This window comes from Pan paniscus, chromosome 1 (assembly GCF_029289425.2).
Source record: "Pan paniscus chromosome 1, NHGRI_mPanPan1-v2.0_pri, whole genome shotgun sequence".
Taxonomy (NCBI): Eukaryota; Metazoa; Chordata; class Mammalia; order Primates; family Hominidae; genus Pan; species Pan paniscus.
The window spans coordinates 125717031-125738546 of NC_073249.2; the positions used below are offsets into that span (position 1 = coordinate 125717031).

General features: G+C 43.9%; 1 long non-coding RNA gene across 1 annotated transcript; it reads left to right on the plus strand.

Moving 5' to 3' along the window:
• Nucleotides 1–3205: 3205 nt before the first annotated feature.
• On the plus strand, nt 3206–16239 carry LOC103784423 (uncharacterized). Its single transcript, XR_001338402.4, has 5 exons — nt 3206–3314; nt 4692–4893; nt 11414–11515; nt 12364–12579; nt 13750–16239. It is a non-coding gene; the product is annotated as an uncharacterized LOC103784423 (long non-coding RNA).
• Nucleotides 16240–21516: the final 5277 nt, after the last annotated feature.

The following is a 21516-nucleotide window of genomic DNA, read 5'->3' on the forward strand; positions in this document are numbered from 1 at the left end:
CTTTCTTATCCCTGGTCTTTCAAGCGAAGTTTCATCTGGCTTTTCTCAGTAGGACCATCAAGTCCACAGAAGCCACGTCTTCCCCACTTTGACATGAGCAAGGAGATCCCAGGCATATAGCCTATAAAGGGGGTCAGACAGGGAAAGAAGCTGGAAGTGGACCAGCCAGGGTATCCCACTGGGATTTTGACAGCTGGAAGGCATGAAAGAGATCTACTGTGAGCTGCACAGTGCAAGCCATCTGGATCTTGAGCAAGCAGCACAATCTTCTGACTCCCAAGAGGAGTTTAACCTCTGGGTGGTTAGTGAGGGGGAAGGTCCCTACCCAGAAAAGGTGTTGAAAAGGTGTTGCCATGTGAGAAGGATCAAGATGCAAAAGGAAGTTGGCACAGTGGAAAGAGCACAAGCCTTGGGATTGTTTATTTATTTAGGAAATGTTTCTTGAGCTCCTAATATGTGTCGCACTCTTCTGGGGATGCAGCCGCAAGCATTGACTTCTTGGCATGAAGTGGAAGGGAAATACCTTTACCCTCAATTTGTGGAAATGAAAACAAAATGAAGGTAGGAAGACATGGTTCCCTGTTATCCAGAAAGTGACAGAGAAGCTTCAGAATTTTAGACCATTGTGAGGGAGGGCAAAAACCATAAAACAAATAAACTACACAACAAAAAAAAAAAAAACAGATTGTATCACAATGACAAATCAAGAACAGCTGTGGAGTATCCCTTGCATTTTCTCTATTTTCTTTCTTATTATTCTAAAGTCAAGATAACAACTCTGCAGTTACAAACCATCATTTAAATGTGTATACACTACACACTGGAGACAACCTGGCCCTGAGGAGCACAACATCATGTGTGTTCATTGCCTTGAATCTGTCACCACAAAACCAAAACCCGTGCTCTCAACGATTTCACTCTTCCTCTTCCTGTCTCTCCTGCACAGTGAAGACTTTTCCATTTGAATTTCTTGTTTAGAATAAATATATGAGCATCCCAGTGTAAACTGAGAACAGATGTCCCTTGTATATTCTTAAAATTATAAAACATGTCTCTCCTACACCTATAGGCATTTGTTTCCTAGTACAGATCTCCACACAATCCCCTTCCCTGCCCCCCTCCCCTGAGAGAAGGAAATGCTCTGGTCATTTAAAAACGAATGAAGCCTTATTATTTTGAACTACATTTTTTGGAAGATGCAATTTTCTGTTGGGATGAAATCTGCAGAACACGACTGCAGGAAGGTTTCTAAACTGCTCAATAGCACATACACACAGTATAATAAGGCACCTGGTATGCTGATTCTTTTCAGGAGTTAAATATTTCTGTTTCACTGTAGCTCAAACAAATGCAAAAATCCCCCAAATCGTCCTGTGCCCACTACCCCCAAAACCAGACTTCCTGATGGGGGTGTGACTTGGTGTCAAGATGAATATGCAGTGCTAGAGAGAGAGAAAAGGACCAGTGGGGAGGTTTTGTTTTTCTTACCCCCATTCCCCGCCCCAGTATTCAAGGCTGTATTAAGTTCTGGCCCTCACGGCCTCTTTCGTGCAAAACCCCGCTGTGCAGGGACTGGGGCCGTGAACAGCTCCACAATGAGGGACTCCAGGGAAGCTGGAGGAGAAACAGGGGGGACACAAGTGCAACACAAGAGATCAAAAGGTGGTCGCCGGCTAAAGGTGACGGGTCCGAATGAGGAAGTAGGTAGGGGGCCTTCCCTGCCCACACGTGGCCGTGACCTCCGCAGAGGGCTGCAGGAAGGAGCTCAATGCGGAACCGCGAAGGCTGCTGCAGCCCTCAGATCTAACGCCTTTGACGCGTTGGAGCTTGTCAGCGATAAAACCTGACGTGTGAAAAAAGAACAAAGGGAAGTCGGAAGGCTAGTGTATATCAAAGGAAAGGGGCTCCACGAAATGCTACAAAGAAATACTTCAGCCCAAAATGTTTTCGCAATTTGAGACGCTGATGCAGCCGCCGCTGCTCCACCTGCAACTCTGAGCGTTGCCTTCTCTTTAACTGCCACTTTGATACCGCAGCCTTTTGAAGTCCTTTTTCCTACATGTATTTGTAATTTATTTCTGCAACAGCTAGAACTTACTGTGGCTGCTGTTTACCCTCTAGTTGGGCTCTACTGCGAGGCAAGGCAAAAGTCAGGTCAGTCGGCGCCCTCTCCTGGTAAAGCTGCGAAGCTGCAGCAAACAGAGCTAAATTGGTATTTTCCCGTTTGCTGCGGCAAATTTTTATTAAAGTATACCCTATATTTATGATTATTAAACTTTAGTGTTCGCCAGAATCGCCTGCAGGCCTCCTTAAAACAAGATGTCTAAGTCCCCACCCCCACCTCCCCGCCGGATTTCTGATTCACTAGGTCTGGAGTGGAGCACAATACATTTGCATTTCTAGCAAGTTCCCAGGTGATGCTGGTAGAGCACACGCCCAGAACCACCGCCAGGTACACAAGTCACTGGACAAGGTGGGAAGGCATCTCACTCAATCAACGGACCTTATTCTAAAACGGGAAGGGCACTGAGAGTAAGTAAACTGAAAAAGGTTGCTACTTGCCAGAGTCGTAAGGGATGAAATATGTTTTCTCAGTCGCTGCTCAGGGGTTTGTGGCTGAGGCCCCAAAAACAAAAGACAGATTAAAAAGAGAAAAGCATACGAATTCATTTAAGTTAAAATTTAGGCCAGGCGCAGTAGCTGACACCTATAATCCCAGCACTTTGAGAGGCCAAGGTGGGAGGGTCGCTTGAACCCAGGAGTTCAAGACCAACTTGGGCATCACAGGGAGACTCCATCTCTACAAAAAATAAAATATAGCCAGCCCTGGTGGTGCGTGCCTGTGGTCCAAGCTAAATGCGAGGCTGAGGCAGGAGGATGGTTTGAACCCAGGAGTCGGGAGGTCAAGGCTGCAGTGAACTGTGTTTGTGCCACTGCACTCCAAGCCTGGGTGGCAGAGCAAGACCTGTCTCCAAACAAATTTTTTAAAAAAGTTTTACCTGACATAGGAGCCTTTGGCAATGTCCCAGAGGAACAGGGAAACCTGTGTGTTTTCATTCTTAGGTTTGATGAAGAGAGTACAGTGCTGTGAAAGTATGATTGGACAAGGGGCTGTGATCTAACGGCAATAAGCCGGAGGGAATTTAGCAAGGCTTGTTTGTTCAGATTCTTCACGGCATTTCTGTGTCTTCTGCTCCTTTCCTCCAGGTATAGGGAGGGTATCTCTCAAATGAGGAGCCTATGACCTGCTTCAGGGGAAGGCCAACAACTTCTTGGATTTTATGACCTGCTTCAGGGGAGAAGGACAAGGGAAGGTGAGAGAGACCTTCCTGCTTCTGCTGTTTCCTCAAATGCCACAGTGTCATATTTTGGGGTATTGTGTTCTGAACCCCCAGCAGTGTCATTCAAGGTCGTAAATGGTGCCACCTCAATGAGCAATCAGGCCTCTTAACCCCAGCCAGTGCACTTTCCAATACGATGTGCTGGGGGCTTCAACCCTGAAATGACGTTGATTTAAATAATTCCTGTGACTGCCACCTAGGAGGAAAAACAGACCTCAGAATGTTGCTGAGACAGTCAAACTTACCATCTCCACTGCCTGCTAATCACATTCCCCTAGTAACATCCACCTCTCTCCTGAAAATCTACAGCCTGAGAACACAGCTCACAAGAGTCACAGCCATAGGGACATAGTCAGGTCGTCAGGAGCAGGTGTGAGAAAGCCAATCTTTGTTGCTGCTGTTCCAGCCACTGCTGGTTTCCCATTGCCCTGAGGATAGGCTTTCTTGGGGGCCCTAAAGTAACACCCTCTGATTTCCCTTTTTGTCCCACTTTGTGCCTTACCACTCTAAGTAATTTCTAGTTTCTTCTCTTTCCCTATTGAAGCTTTGCACTTGTGTGTCTTCCACTTGGAATGCCCTCTCTGCACCTGCTCAGTGACACCCCTTCCTATCACCACACTTGTCTGAGGAACTCCTAGTCATCCATCACAGCTTCAACTTTATCTTTGGACAGCCTCCCTTCATCCCTGCCCCCGACTCCCATACTAAAGTGCTTTGCAAGGAAGAAAAGATTGATTCCTTCATGTATGGCAAGTTTCATGACTGAGCCCCCATAGCAAAAGACAGATTAACGAGAGAAAACCATACACATTTATTTAAGTTTTATGTGACATGGGAGTCTTCAGAAATAGAAACCCAAAGAAACATGGAGACCTGCATGTTTTTATGGACAGTCGTGCAGAAGTATGACTGGAGGACAAAAAAAGGGTGTGATCTAATGGTGATAAACTGGGGGAAATTGGCAAGGCTTGTTTGTCCAGATTCTTCTTGGCACCTCTATGTCATCAGACATGAGGATATCCCTTTTCTCTGGGTAGAGGGAGGACTTCTATGGAACGAGGGTCTTATGACCTATTTTAAGGGAAATTCAGCTAGGTTTTATGGCCCTTTTCAGAGGATAAGGGATGAGGAGGATTCTTTCTAGAGTCTATGGCCTGATTCTGTTTCCTCAAGTGCCAAGGTGCCATATTTTGGGGTAGGATGGCCTGAACCTCATAAGCTCCCACAACACCCAAGCAGACCATGACCCTCAGCACTCTATAGCAATTGCATGTTCATGGTGGTCCCTCCACTAGACTTCCCTGAGGGCAGAGACCATATCATTTTCATCTTTGTTTCCTTCAAATTTAGTACAGTGCCTACAACAATGCAAAGGCTAGAAGGAATGAAGGCAGGGACATGGAATGGAGAATTTCCATTTCACAGATCCACATAAACTGAAAAGGAACAAGAGTCGGTGAGACCAAAGAGCACTGAAGGCCATGAACCATCACCATTCTCAACCCCTGGGCCAGGCAAGAAAAGCCACAGTTCCTGGAAGGGATGACGACAGGTACGTTATGCTGAATCCTGGAAATCCTGGAACAAATCATAAACTTTGAAATGTCATGGTTAGGAAGGACCTTGGAGATTTCGCAGAGACACAGAAAGGTGGCATGAATTGTCCACAAGGTCCAAAATTATTAGCAAAGCAATAGGAAATGGTACTCAGGTAGTCAGATTCGTAATCCATTATATTTTCACCACACCTTACGATAAAGATACTGGATATAGGCAGGGCATGGTGGCTCATGCCTGTAATCCCAGCACTTTAAGAGGCCAAGGCAGATGAATCACTTGAGGTCAGAAGTTCAAGACCAACCTGGCCAACATGGCGAAACACCATCTCTACTAAAAAATACAAAAATTAGCCAGGCATGGTGGTGCATGCCTATAATCCCAGCTACTCAGGAAGCTGAGGAAGGAGAACTGCTTGATTATGGGAGGTAGAGGCTGCTGTGAGCTGAGATTGTGCCACTACACTCCAGCTTGGGAGACAGAGCAAGACCCTATCTCCAAAAAAAAAAAAAAAAGACATTGGATAAGTCCAAGGACGAAAAAGTGAGACTGAGAATAGCAGGAGGCTCCCAATAACAGTGCCAGTTGTGGCAGCCATGGGGTGTGCTGTTCATATCTCCCTCCAACAAATCACTTGCTGGCAGCTGCCAGGAGTGTAGCTAACTGACAGCTTACAGCTGTTAGAAACTTCAGACTTCACCTAGGCTTTTAAGTCTTGGCTATGCTCATCCTCAGAGGCTCCCAGTCTCAGCACAGCAGGTGGACTATGGGACCATGATAACGGGCAACCTTTGAGAACTCCCAATTGGGTTGGCCAAGACAGTCAGATCTGTATAGCAGTCTGAGGCTTTCCCTGCACTATCCTGTTGCTTCTCCCTATCTTTCACAGGCCTTTCCTCTCATTAAACCTTTTGTACTCCTAACTCCATCTTACCATCTGTTTTATGGAGGACCTAACAGACACAGTGACCAAAGCTACAGGGGCCTCCAGAGGAAACGGTGAGAACCACAGGAGAAAGGGGGTCTTTGCTGCTGACGGCGAGCACCCAAGCCCAAGCTCCCAGTGGTGATCTCTCACAAGACCACACAGCCGATTTCCCTGGAGACAGCACAACCTGTTAAGGGCAACTTCCATGCCATTAAGGGTCAGTTCTCATTTTTTTAACCTAAATCTCCAGAACTATATATCATGTGACCTTGCTTTCCTACCATGGAAGAATTTCCATGACTCTTTCTTTTTGTGTGAGTGGAATTTGGATAAAGAAAGAGAAATCAGGGGTTCCAAAAGAAAGATCCCCAAAATTTCATATTTAAAGGCAAGCTCACATTTAACAATGGAGCTAAGGGATTCTCTCCAAACGTCATACCACAACCAGGCACACAAAATCATCTCCTTAATCCCAGTGAACATTACCAGTGCATAAAGTAAAAAACACCAGGCGCTCCATCTCACAGCATAGCCTTTCACCCATGTACCCTTTTTTAACCTATTGCCAGTTTCAGAGTTCTTTCCATTTAGGTGAAATGCTCTCAAAAAGTGCTAAGAGGCCAGGTGTGGTGATGCACATCTATAGTCCCAGCTACTCAGTAGGTTGAGGCAGGGGGATTGCTTGATCCCAGGAATTTGAGACTGCCGTGAACTATGATCGCACCACTTCACTCTAGCCTGGGCAACAGAGCAAGACCCCATCTCAGAAAAAGAAAAAAAAAAAGAAAACTAAAAGAATTAAAGAATTATCTTCTCTTATAACTTCAAATGTTCTCAAATCTACTGGCAAATTTTCAAATTTTCTGACATCCTAGAACATATTGGTTAAAAAGCTGGAGCTGAGATGGGTAAAAAGGCAATACAGTGAGCAGGCTTACCTTGGAAAAACTCACTCAAATATCTGTTTACCTTTGTCCACCAGCAAGCCATCTTCAAAGCCTGCGACACGAGAGATTTCAAATATATCTATGAGTATCTTCCCAGCAACTCCAACCTTACAGGGCTAAATCCTTTCAAGGTTCCAAAGAGAGAAGAGCAATTCACCTCCAGTTGGGAGTAAGGGTGGGCTGGAGTAGTTCATTTCAGGGAGAGGATTGCCCTTTGGGAGTTAACTAAAAAATCAACCACAGAAACCAGCCACATACTTCACACTTGATAGATTTTTCTTAGCCCTCCATTTTATCATAAATTAATTTTTAATCCAGATTTTTAATCTTTAGCCAGCTGAAATTTCAGATGTGTGCCTATCTTTAAATGTGTCCCTACTGGCACTTGCTCCATTCATAGTGATGCAGGATAGGCGAGCTCCAAAAACTAGGGCTCAGCCCAGGCGGGTTCTTGGCTTTGCCCAGGAAAGAATTCAAGGGCAAGACAGAGGTGTTAGCAACTTTTATTGAAGCAGCAGTGTACACAGCAGCAGCCGAGGCACTGCTCCTTGTGGAGCAGGGCTACCCCAAAGGCAATGTGCCCAGAGCAGCAACTCAGGGCAGTTCTGCAGTCACATTTATACCCACTTTTAATTACATGCAAATTAAGGGGTGGATTATGCAGAAATTTCTAGAAAAAGGGTAACTTCCAGGTCATTGGGTCATTGCCATGGAAAGGGGTCATAACTTCCGGGTGTTGCCATGGCAGTAGTAAGCTGACATGACAGGCTGGTGGGCATATCTTATGGAAAGCTGCTTCTGCCCTGGCCTTATTTTAGCTAGTCTTCAATCTGGTCCAGTGTCTGAGTTCCCACCTCTGGAGTTCAGTCTCACCTCCTCCCTCAATAGCATCTCCAAAACAGCAACATAAGTATACCTTTAAAATACCGTGTTCCACCGCAATCATTATTTGTTGTCCCATCTGGCTCTCAAAGACACATTTGCTTGATAGATGAGGTGATGGATATGCCAAATACCCTAATTTTATCATTATACATTATATACATGTATTAAAATGACACTATACTCTATACATATGTACAATTATTATGTGTCAATTAAAAACAATATTAAAAGCAAAAAAAAAAAAAAGACACATTTCTTGGTCAAAGTAGACCTAGGAACAGATACTGAACTGGATAGTTATTCTATTTTAGCTCTTACTGTCAAAGACAGTTTAGAATTAGGTTCATTTTCTTTGCCTCCAGGCTTTTATAGAACTCTGGGAATCAGAAGGTGGCTAACAGGGCACCTGGTTCGTCTACCATGTTTAAGCAGGGCCACACTTAAACCTTCCAGACAGAGGAGAATCTATGTTTTAAAATAATTCTCAAGATACTAAATGAATGAAAGAGGTCATTTCATGAATTATATGGTGAGTAATGGACAGTTGTGCACATAGATGATACAGCCATTGGCTGTACTGCCTGTAGAGATTCAGACTGCACAGAAGTACTACACATAGGCACGTAATCTCATCTGGGATGCATTATCAAAAGATAACCACATAATGGGGCAGAAGTTATAGAGCATTTCCCAGTTTCATAAATGAATTGAATTGACTTTCTAAAGTCCTCTGAGAATGCGCATAAAAACCTGAGAAAAGGAACATCCTTATCTCACCAACTGTGACCAACTCTCAGGGTATTTCCCGGGAATTCACAGCCGGCAAGTCCACTCACTGACCCAATTGGGCATGTCATGCCATTAACTCAAAACTGGACACTCATTTCCAGGAAATCTTTTGAGCCTGAATCATCATCACTATAATCAGCATAAAAGAAGAGGGCACAAAGATTTCACTTGGATGAAGCTTTTGACCTAGCACTAGAGAGTTGTTTGCAAGGCCTCAGCCTGGGAAATTCTTCCAGTCTTCATGACTCTTCTTAAAAGAAGATAATGATTTGTTACAGACTGCACTGGGGAAAAAAATAGAATCTCATGTGTGCTCCTGTGGCACTGGACAGAAACTCAGCTGACATTCCAGGTGGCTCATTTATTGCATGTATATCTATGGGGAAGCTGTTTAACCTTTGGGAGACTCAGTTTTTTTATCTGTGTAGTAAAGGTTATATCCTCTACCTTATGGGGGGCTGCAAAGATTGAATGACATTTAGCATAGCAGTAGGTTTAAGAGCTGCTCTTTGGCACCAGATTCCCTGTGTTCAGAATGTCTTCTTACCAGCTGTGTCAGTTTGGTCAAGTTACTTGCCCTCTCTTCATCTCAATTCCTCATAATAATAACATCTGCTTACGGTGCTGTTATAAGAATGACATGAGTTAACAAAGGGAAAGTGCTGAGAGCAGTGCCTGACACATATTAAGCACTCCCAAAGTGTTCACTATCATTTTTACTGTACATTACGAACCAAGCAGGGCTGGGTGCAGTGGTTCATGCCTATAATCCCAGCGCTTTGGGAGGCTGAGGTGGGAGGATTGCTTGAGGCCAGGAGTTGGAGACCAGCCTAAGGAACATAACTTCTCTACAAAAATTTTTTGTCAATTAGCTGGGCATGGTGACATCACCTGTTGTCCCAGCTACTTGGGAGGCTGAGAAGGGAGGATCACTTGAGCCTAGGAGTTCGAGGCTGTAGTGAGCTATGATTGTGCTACTGCACTCCAGCCTGGGTGACAGAGCGAGACTTCATCTCAAAAAAAAAACAAGGCTGGGTGCGGTGGCTCACACCTGTAATCCCAGCACTCTGGAAGGCTGAGGTAGGCGGGTCACTGGAGCCCAAGAGTTAAAGACCAGCCTGGGCAATATGGTGAAATCCTGTCTCTACAAAAAACACAAAAATTAGCTGGGTATGATGGTGCATGCCTGTAGTCCCAGCTACTCAGCGGGTCTGAGGCGGGAAGAGGACTTGAGTTTGGGAGGTCAAGGCTGCAATGAGCCATGAACACAGCACTGCACTCCAGCCTGGGTGACAGAGCGAGACCCTGTCCCCCCGCCAACACACACACAAAAGCAAAACAAAAGAACCAAGCAAAATCAACGCCTGCACTGCACATTCTAGACACTCAATAAACATGAATTGTCTCTCTCTCCACTACTCTTTTGGCCAACTCCAGGGGGAAATGTTAAGCAACGTTATTCAGCACTAGTTATTTGTCAGCTCCTCTCATAAATTAGGGTTACAGCCAAAGACAGCACTCTCATCTTCATGGGCCTAGGCTTCTCTGTCTCATTTTACAATGGAAACATATCAAATGTGGCTGACCCCAAGCCCAACAAAAATGACCTCTAAAGCACTCCTGACAAAAAATACACATCCCTATAGCCCACCTGGCTCCAAACGAAAAACACACATCCCCCACTCACTGACCCACACATGTGCTTCAAATCCCCATGATTCCATAATTCAACAAATACTTGCAAAGCACCTGCCATATGTAAAGCCATAAGAGGAACACAAAGAAGAAGAGGTCAGCGACCTGCCTCAATGACCTGATTGTTAGTAGGGGAGAGGAGAAACAAAAGACTGCAAGCATTAACCACCTTGCAAGATAAACTGAGTGCTAAAGGAGAAACACAGTTCAGTAAGGGGTCAGAAAAGACTTCAGGAAGGAAGTGAAGTTTGGACTTCATCTTAGCTCATGTGTGGAATTTCAAATGGGAGTGATGTGAATGGGGAATTCCAAAAGGAAGGAAAGTGGGAGTAAAGGTTTAGCTGTTGGAAAGCTTGGGGAAAATATCAGGAAAAGTATGTCGTCTCACTATATGTCATATCAGGCAGGAACTTGGGATAAATAAAAAGTTGGCCCCGGGCGTGGTGGCTCACACCTGTAATCCCAGCATTTTGAGAGGCTGAAGCAGGCGGATCACCTGAGGCCAGGAGTTCGAGACCAGCGTAGCCAACATGGTGAAACTCTGTCTCTACTAAAAATACAAAAATTAGCTGGGCATGCTGGCGCACACCTGTAGTCCCAGCTACTCAGGAGGCTGAGGCAGGAGAATCCCTCAAAACCAGGGGGCGGAAGTTACAGTGAGCCGAGATTGTGCCTCTGCGCTCCAGCCTAGGCAACAGAGCGAGACTCCATCTCAAAAATAAATAAATAATAAATTTAAAAACCTAAACGTTGTAGATAAAATGTTAAGGATGTTTTAGGGCAGAGCTGAAAGAACATCAGAATATATTTAAAGTGGGGAGCCAATAAAGCTTATTGAAAGGCAAGGAGGTGGCATGATCAAAGCTGGTCCTTGGATGGTAAATCCAATGTTATGGAGGCTGAATTTGAGAAAAGAGAGAAAGGAGTTAGGTGACTATCACAATAGTGTAAGTGAGAAATTAGACTGTTTGGTGGAAGGAATGGGAGAAGAGAATGACATTGGATATAGTATCCACAGACCTTGACCAGTGATTTAATTTGAAGTTGAAAAGAGAAAGAAATCAACAATGAGCCCCGGATTTTACACTTAGCTGCCTGATGGAACAAAGAAACAATGTCTTCTGCAGAAGTGGGAAACAGGAGTCTGGTTCTGGCAAGAAATAATGACTTAGGTTTATCCACCTGAAAGAGCTAGTACTGCCTCTTCTAGGCATCCTTCTATGAAACTGCAAATAGTGGGAATTTATTTTCTCAGCTTTCTTTATTTACAGGAGTCCCTATGAAAATCATGGAGTCTTGGGACATCTGAGGCGAGAGGAAAGACGGCAAAAGCAGAGGCAAAGACAGAAATAAATCTTCTCTTCTTTTCTTGGGTTTGTCTGACAAGCTTATCTTTTGATCACGAGGGAGAAAGAAATAGATGACAAGAGGAATTTCTCCCACTACACTATAAGTTCCGTAAAAGCAAGGATTTATATTTTCTTTCTCTTTTGTTCACTGATGTAACCTCAGTACCTTGGACAGTCTCTGGCAATAGGGAGAGCTGAGTAAATGTTTGTTGAATGAATGAATGATCTCCTTCTCTAGGCATATGAAGAAATAAGGAAGAGTGGTCACTCACAGCTAACTCAAGATTCCCCTCCCACCCCAATCATCTACCCTGTTAATTCTTTTTCATCCTTGTTCAAAAAATACCTAGAGGCTGGACACGGTGGCTGGTGCCTGTTATCCCAGCACTTTGGGGGCCAAGGTGGGAAGATGGCATGAGGCCAGGAGTTCAAGACAAGACTAGGCAACATAGGGAGACCCCATCTCTACCAAAAACAATTCTTTTTAATTAGCTGGGCATGGTGGTACACACCTGTGGTTCCAGCTACTTGGGAGGCTGAGGTGGGAAGACTGCTTGAGTCCAAGAGGTCGAGGTTGCATTGAGCCATGATTGAGCCACTGCATTCCAGCCTGAGCAAGACCTTGTCTCAAAAAAAAAAACAAACCCCTAAAAATAATTCTCAAAGAGCCCTGCTTTGTATTATCACACTGTAGCAAAGTTATCAGGAATTGACACTTGCGGGTAGATACAGCCAAGGAAATGGCAGCTCCCTGAAGAGCAGGAAGCAGTTTATGACACCAAGCAAATCTGGTTTCTCGCTGGGAAGGGAGGCTGGTTTTGGAAGTATGCAACAATTTGACTTCTTTTCTTAATTTTATTTTCTATTTATAGGCTTACTGAATTATTTTCATCCATGCCCTTTTAAAATATGGTTGGTAGAAATTTGCCGTTTGAGACTAGAATCCCATTCGGAATCATGTAAGTCTCTTTTGACTCCACGAGGACATCTTTCACCCAGTTTTGGGAAATCTGAGGAATGGATTCTTCTACAGACTCTGATAAAATATCACAAGGCCCAAGAGTTGGTGTGAGAAAGAGGACATCAAGGTAAAATATTTTTAAGTGGATAAAGATGGAGAAGTAGAAGGATGTTATTCAAAAGTGTAGTTTATGATTAAGGTTGGTCTTGACATCAGAAGCCTTTAATATCAGGCCCACCCATCCGGATTCATTAAGCAGATTGTGTCTTATCTTGCATTTCTGTTTCCTGAGACTTAATCATGGTTTCCTCAGTGAGTATCATCCGCTGCCTAAACTTCATAAGAGGATGTTTTCTTTTTTGGAAGCTACTACTCATGGGCTGAAACTGACTTTCAAACCTACAACTTTAAACTATATAATACTTGATATGAGCAACTCATCCCACTCTTTTCAGATTATTCCCTAGGATCATTTATTATGTGCCTACTGCATGCAAGGCACAGTGGGAATACAGATACAAAGATAAATAAGATTGTCTCTGCCCTGAAGAAAACTATAATTTCTGTGTGTAGAAAGACACACAACTGACTCTTCTATCACAGACCATCCAAGTTCTGACATAGAGTCACTAGAGGTTTCTGAACAGTAAGTATGATCATTCAGGCTTAGCCTTTGTAGATGTGTTTTGCTTTATCTCTGTCATGACTAAGTTCATCCCTACCAAGAAAGTACATGGGAAAAGATAAGTTATTTTGTTCATTTCACAGATATCTATTGTTCAATCCATTTTGAGGAGTTATGTAGGCACCGACTTCTAGTTAAATCCTAATGAGAACTAACACCATGGCAGAGCTAGAGCTGATGGTGAGAAAAGTAGTCAAGGCCAGGAAAAAAAAAAAAAGTTAACCAGGTGAGGAAGCCAGGAAGAAACAGGGGAAATGGGGGTCAGGGAAGAGATGTGGAAAGATATAGAAATGTGAAATCTAGGAAACAGAAAAAATAATCTAATTTAGAGTCATGGAAATACCAAGACACATCAAGATGCATGAGTTGGGGCCTCACATATGGTATTGGATAAATATTTCGGACTGAATGTCCTAACAAACAATTAAATGTATCTTTTTATAATCCTTATATTTATGATTCATACTTGTTCTCTTTGGAAAGCAAAGCTTGAACTCTGTCATCTCTGTTTAATTTCCCATGTCATCTTAACATGTACTAGGTTAATGTATCATGATGTATCATTTAGGTAGTTTCCTGTTGTAAATAACCTATGTCTTATGTTACTTGCAGTGATGGATGTGAACGTGGTAGACATACAAAGGAAGGCAAGAAGGTATCTCAACACAGCAGAACAAGACCCCATGAGGAGCCCAGAAAAAAAATAAAGAAGTTTCCTCACTGGTTAGGAATTCAAAAGCAGTCCTGGCAACCTCATAGCATCTTTACCTCAGAAGCAGGCAGCTCTGGTTACTCCACCATTTTCAGGAACAAGGTTTTTCTCTCCCCCTCTGCTGCATTTCCTCTGCTGCTCCTGATCCGTCTGCCTCTACCTTCTTCCTACCATCAAATTTCCTCCCAGGAGACAACATGAATGGGTTAAGAAGTACCTAACGAGGGCTGCTCCAACTGGACAGCATCTTTGAAACTGGGACCTCACAGGTGGTCATCACAGGCCCCTGATGCCTGGGTACCCAGCGACCATCCCCAGTCTAGTCTGTCTATAGCAACATAGGTGAAGGGGAGTCTCAGGGGCTGCCTAAGGGGCTCAGAATGTGGTGAGTACTTAAGACTGCATGGATTTTCACTGTTTACATGAATATAGGACAAGTATTCACAGAACTATTAGCTAGATCTGTGAACAAAACATTAATAACATTGTATGTCCATGTCTGAACCCCTGAAATTCCAACAACCACCACCCGCCTACCAACTTGCAGCAAACCGGCTCTCTCCACAGTCTTCCCCAGATCAGGGAGAAACAATTCCATCCTTCCAGTACTCAGACTGTAAAACTGGATTCATTCTGATTCCTCTCTCACACATCCCACACCTGATCTGACAGGAAATCCTATAAACTCTGCCATTAAAATATATCCAGAAACAGGCCAGGCACAGTGGCTCATGCCTCTAATCCCAGCACTTTGGGAGGTCGAGGCGGGCAGATCATGAGGTCAGGAGTTCGAGACCAGCTTGGCCTACATGGCAAAACCTGTCTCTACTAAAAATAGAAAAATTAGCCAGGTGTGGTGGTGCACACCTGTAATCCCAGCTACTTGGGAGGCTTAGCTAGGAGAATCACTTGAATCCGGGAGGCACAGGCTGCAGTAAGCCAAGATCGTGCCACTGCACTCCAGCCTGGGCGACAGAGTAAGACTCTGTCTCAAAAAAAAAAAAAAAAAAATATATATATATATATATATATATATATATATATATATCTCCAGTAATGTGCAACTTTCACAGTCTCCACCAGGATCATCACAGTCTAACCACTGCTTCCTCCAGCCTGAACTTACTGCAAGAGGCCACTCACTGGTCTCCAGGCATCCACTCTTGCTTCCCCCACGCACCCCACCACCAGTGTCTATTCTCAACAGAGCAGCCAAAATTGTCCTTTTAAACATTGGTTGGATTGTGTCTTCTGTCTGTTCAAAACTCTCCAGTATGTCCACATGGATCTCAAAATAAAACCAAAGTTCTGGCCAGGCACAGTGGTTCGTGTCTGTAATCCCAGCACTTTGGGAGGCTGAGAAGGGAGGGTGGCTGGAGCCCAGGAATTCAAGACCAGCCTGGGCAACATGGCAAAACCCCATCTCTCCAAAAAATACAGAAATTTGCTAGGCGAGGTGATGTGTGTTTGTAGTCCCACCAACTCAGGAGGCTGAGGTGGAAGGATCACTTGAACCCAGGAGGTTGAGGCTGCAATGAGCTGTGATCACGTCACTGCACTCCAGCCTGGGTGACAGAATGAGACTCTGCCAAAAAAAAAAAATTCAAAGTTCTTACCACAGCCTACAAGACCTGCCATGACCTGGTCCTTCCTACCACCTGTCTCATCTTTGCACTCTCACCCACTCTGTACCAACCACACTGGCCTCCTGGATGTTTCTGGAACATACCAAACATGCTCTAATCACCAGTCTTTGCACTGGATTTTTCTTCATTCTGGGATGTTCTTCCCTTGGAACTCCACAGGGCTAACCCCCACAGTTCCTGCACATCTATCAGTGATGTTTAACAAACCACCCCACTTCGCCTCTGCAGTATTCCCAATCGCCACACCTGCCCTGTGTGGTATTTTATCACATACCATGTAATTAACGTATTTGCTATCTTTAGGAAAAGGGGTTTTTTTTTAATTTTTTGTTTTCATGTTTTGTTTTCTTTTTGCTTTTGGTATCTCTTCCCCTGGTAGAATGAAAGCTCCGTGAGAAAACCTAGGCGAATCTCTGAAACTTAATGCTCAATAAATATTTGTTGGTGAATGCCTGATTTACAGGACAGCTGAAGCAGTTTATTAATTTAGAAGAGCTTATTAATTTAGAAGTTATCAACTATTGTAAAACTTCCACTGCAGTTTGAAGTTTGATGTGATGGGTTGAAAAAAACCACAATTAGCAAAGTGCACTCTCCTTTTTTTCTATTTATCTTCTAATCACCAGTCTGCTCTGATGCTGATTGACACACAGATACTGATGTGTTGTTTCCCATAAATTCACAAGCCAGTGAGTCAGTCCTTCAGGTAATAAACAGATGGCTGTCGGCCAGGTGAGATGAAAAGGCATGGTTGCCATCCTCGAGGAATTTACGTGTAGCATGCCTGATTTATTGCACTAAGGTATAAATATAAGGTATAAGAAATATCTTACTGGTTTGTTGTGGTGGTTTCTTGTGATTTTTTCTGTCTCTAAATAAAATTAAATCTGCTCCATTCCCTCTGAACCAAGCTTAGGCTGAGATTCTCTGCTGTGGGTCCCAAGGCCACTACTCTTAGCGTGTACCACTCTGGCTTCTATATGTCCTCCTTAGTGGTCCTCTTAACTCCTGAGGTGCTGTGAGGGATGTGACACAGCTCCATGACACCCTCAGAATGTTCTATTAACAGACACCCTTCCTACATTTCAGGGAAGCTAATCCTCCACAAGGTAAACTCTTTTTTTCAACAAAAGCAACTTCTCGTCCCTCCCTCTCAATAATCCTGAACTCCAGGCTGGCCGAGGAGACTCACGCCTGTAATCCCAGCACTTTGGGAGGCCAAGGCAGGCGAATCACGAGGTCAGGAGTTCGAGACCAGCCTGGCCAACGTGGTGAAACCCCATCTCTATTAAAAAAAAAATACAAAAATTAGCTGGGCATGGTAGTGCGTGCCTGTAATCCCAGCTACTTGGGAGGCTGAGGCAGGAGAATCGCTTGAACCCGGGAGGCGGAGTTTGCCATGAGCTGAGATCCCGCCACTGCACTCTAGCCTGGGCAACAGAGTGAGACTCTGTCTCAAAAAAAGAAAAAAATAATAATCCTGAACTCCCAAGGATTTGTTACGTCAGCCTAAAAGGTGTTGGGCAGGGGAGGTGCTCATGTGACACAAGGAATTAGATCTTAATTCATCTCTTTACCTGATAATATGTCTGATAAGACAAAATAGCTTCACAACTGTTACAACAAAAGAAATTCTATAATGAAACTTCTAGGCTTAATGTATAAATTCTCAGACAATAAAAATTAAATATGCTAGAATTTTTTTTTTTCTTGAGACGGGGTCTCATTCTGTCACCCAGGCTCTAGTGCAGTGGCATAATCTCATCTCACTGCTACCTTCATCTCCCAGGTTCAAGAGATTCTCCTGCCTCAGCCTCCCAAGTAGCTGGGATTACAGGTGCCCACCACCACATCCAGCTATTTTTTGTATTTTTAGTAGAGACGGGGTTTCACCATGTTAGCCAGGCTGGTCTCAAACTCCTGACCTCCAGTGATCCACTTGCCTCGGCCTCCCAAAGTGCTAGGATTACAGGAATGATGCACCATGCCCAGCTAAAATAGGCCAGAATTTATCAGAGAAGTATTCCTGGAAGAAGCTGATTTTGAAACAATCCTGGAATCAATGGAAAGAGAAAGAAACTTTCCAATAAAGAGGGGACAATTTAGGGAAAATTGTTACATTATAGGGAAAATAGGGGGAGGGCACTAAGGCAGGAAATAGTGTGTCACAGATGGGGGAGGAGTTAGAAGGTTACAATGTGGGGTACCACAGTCATCAGGGGGATTCTTCACCACCGCAGAAAGGCAAGTCTGTGGTGCGTAGACTCGCCTGGAAATCAGAGCACACCAAATATGACTCAAGACCAGTTTAGATTCTGGGAAGATAAATAGGGCAATGAAATGTTCTCATGAAGCATTAGTAAAATAAGACCCACAGCAAAAAAAGAAAAGTAGACCAAATACCACAATGAAAAGTCCTGAGCATGGCATTGGGTGCTCCCTTCCAACTGAAGCATAAAATTTCAACCACATTGCTTTCCCAGAGCCACTGCAACCACTGGGTTCATCAAATCCAATTCCTCCTTTTGGTGGTCAAAAAATTGAAACCACAGAGATGCACTGACGTAGAGAAACCTGAGGCCATCTATCCCAATTTTCTGAGATGCTGCTAGACTTTGTAGCACTTTTTTCTGCTGCAGGAGCTCAAAGCCCTTTTGAAAATACATTAATATCACAGAGGATATGCTTCTAGCAACAGGAAGGGCCTTTAACAAAGAAAAGTCACACTGCCCCCCTTCAAAGTATTTTACTGGGAGGTTATATACTTAGTCCCAGCTGCTAGTGCTTAGGGATATATCATTTCTTTAACTTTTTTTTTTTTTTTTTTTTTTGAGACAGTGTCTTCCAGGCTGGAGTGAAGTGGTATGATCTCGGCTCACTGCAACCTCCACCCCGCCATGGCTCAAGCAAACCTCCCACCTCAGCTTGCCGAAGTGCTGGGATTATAGGTGTGAGCCATCACGCCTGACACATTTTTTCTTTATTCCTAAAATTCATTGAATCTTTATCCTTTAAGATGAATGATTGTGTGAAATAGCTTAAAGTCCTTTGTTCCTAATTACGGTGATTAAAGTAGTGATCAGGCACGGTATAATACCATTTTTAAATAATAAACTAAATAAACTGGACATGGTGGCTTATGCCTATAATCCCAACACTTTGGGAGGTCAAGGTGGGAGGATCGCTTGAGACCAGGAGCTCAAGACCAGCCTGGGCTTGACCTTGTATCTACAAGCAAGACCTTGTATCTACAAAGAAACTTTAAAAATTAGCCCAGTAGGCCGGGTGCAGTGGCTCACTCCTGTAATCCCAGCACTCTGAGAGGCCGAGGTGGGCGGATCACCTGAGGTCAGGAGTTCGAGACCAGCCTGGCCAACATGGTGAAACCCCCTCTCTACTAAAAATACAAAAATTAGCTGAGTGTGGTGATGGGCGGCTGTAATCCCAGCTACTTGGGATTACAATTGTCCTGCTGAGGCAGGAGAATTGCTTGAATCCAGGAGGTGGAGGTTGCGGTGAACCGAGATGGTACCACTGCACTCCATCCTAGGCAACAGAACAAGACTCCATTGCAAAACAAACAAACAAACAAAAAACAAACAAAAACAAACAAACAAAAAACCATAGCCCAGTATGGTGACATGTGCCTGTGGTCCCAGCTACTTAGGAGGCTGAGGCAGGCAGATCCCTAGAGCCCAGGAGGTTGAGGCTACAGTGAGCTATAATTGTGCCATCCAGCCTGGGTGACAGAGTGATAAATAAACTAAATAGGTAAACTCAATAAATACATAAACTAAATAAATTGATTTCCTCACTTGGTTCCTTATGGAGGCTCTTCATAGACAGCTGTCAACCTCTTACTGTGTTGGACACTGTCAAGAAGCGTACATTAGAAGGGAATACTTACTCAAGCAAACATGCTTCATTACCAGCAAAAGTGAAATACTATGACATGTGAGAAGAAAGCAAGCCATCTTTTTGATTTGAAGGATAAGGTAAAGCATCATAGGAAAAGTAGCATCTTAGTTGGCCATTGGAGGAAAAACAGAATTTTAATAAGGAAAGAAAGGCATAAAAAGAGCAATCCAAGCTGAATAAGAATAACAAAGTCATGGAGATGTGAAAGTGCAGGGTAAGTTCAGGAAATAGGAAACTGCTGTGTGGTTAAAGCAATGGGCACGTGGGAGATGGTGGTGGAAGATGCAACCCGATCAGGCAGGAGCACAAACATCAGACTCTGGATTGCATCAGACCCAGGAGAGCGTTTTCAGTCAGATTTTCAACAATGACAGCCTTGTTAGAATAAGTGGGTGGCTTCCCCTGATAACTACTTTGAAGGACAACATTCACTGAGGTGCTTAAGTTCTAGGACTGCTTAAAACCAAATCAGGTCCCATTGCTTGATAATTACAGCTGATAAAATCATGTCTCAGTACAGGAAAATTTAGCACCAATTAGTTAAGTCATCAGGCTTCAGAGCAGAGTCATCAGCAAAGCCACAAAGGAGGAAGGGGCTTAGTCCTGCTGGGCAGTCTGGCAAATGAAGTTACTAAGTATAAACATAAAGTCTTCCAGGCACTCCCCTTGGGAAAATCTGTTTCTGGCTTGGGGGAATTGGAGAGGTCTCTCCTAGGATCAGGAGTTACAGGGGATGAAGATGGTGGGGGTAGGGGTGCATGGACTGAGTTTGGGAAGGACCTAGCATCGTGGAGTGCTCAGGTGCAAAGGAGAGAAATCAGAAAGAAGCCCAATTTATCTCTAGCACCAAGATAAGATGGAAATGGTGGGGGCACTGAAGGAAGGTTGCAACTTGTTCAGCCTCTGGGTGCCCAACATGCATACCAAAGCCTCAAGATAAAGCACCCATGACAGCACAACTAATTCCAAATGCTACAGGCTTGTGGTTCAAGGCTACCAATAGAATACCCTTAGTCCCACCCACAAAGTTTCTAATTTAGTGAGCTAAATTAGACCTGAGATGGGCTGAGAATTTGATTTTCTAAGAACTTCTGAGGTGGTGCTGATGCTGCTAGTCTAAGAACCTCCGACCTAGAACTTATGAACCACAGCCCTCAGGTGACATGTTTAGTAGCTGAATCTGAGAGAAACTGCAAAGGGTAGGAGTTGACAGTTTCCAGCTCAGACTACCTGAGGGGGATCTGTATGCTCCGGAGACTGATAAACATCAAAACAAGCAACAATCCAAGACAGATAGTGATCATGCAATAAAAAGAAGGCAAAAAGGGAAGGTTAAAGGAAGGAAGCAGAGAAGGAATCTGGGCCATTTGCCTGGAGACAACCACCCAGTAGAGCAGAAAGGAACTGCATCACTAGCCAGTCACTCGGAAGCTACAACTCTGTTGTCACCTGGCTGCATCTAGAATCATCTACGGAGCTTTCCAAAAATGCCAGGTGCTAAGCCTCACCCCCCAAACAAATTAAATCAGAATCCTACAGATGGGGCTCTGACTGTGGGAGTTTCTGAAAGCTCCCAGATGATTCAAACGTGCAATTAGGGTTGAGAGTCGCTGTTCTAAGGGAAATTTGATCCTGTTTAAAGAAAGAAAGAAAGAAAGAAAGAAAGAAAGAAAGAAAGAAAGAAAGAAAGAAAGAAAGAATCCAATAGAGAAATCTGTGGAAGAAGCAGTCTATCTCTACTTAACTTAAAATGTAACAAGATTTCTAAAGTGATTGCTCCTCACCTTCTTACTCTATCCTTCCCAAACCTTCAAATTGGTTTACAGCTGTGGATACATCCAGCACTGTGCCTGAGCAGTTTCTTTCATATTTATTTATTTATTTATTTTAAAATAAAGATGAGGTCTTGCTATGTTGCCCAGGCTGGCCTCAAACTCCTAGGCCAACCGATCCTCTTGCCTCAGTCTTCCAAGTACTGGAATTACAGGTGTGAGCCATTGTTCTCAGCCTATGGAGCAGCTTCTGTGCTGTTGTGCTCCCCCATGCTTTGCTTACTGTGGGTCATGATTATGGATTATGGTTAACAGCAGTCAAACAAGCCTT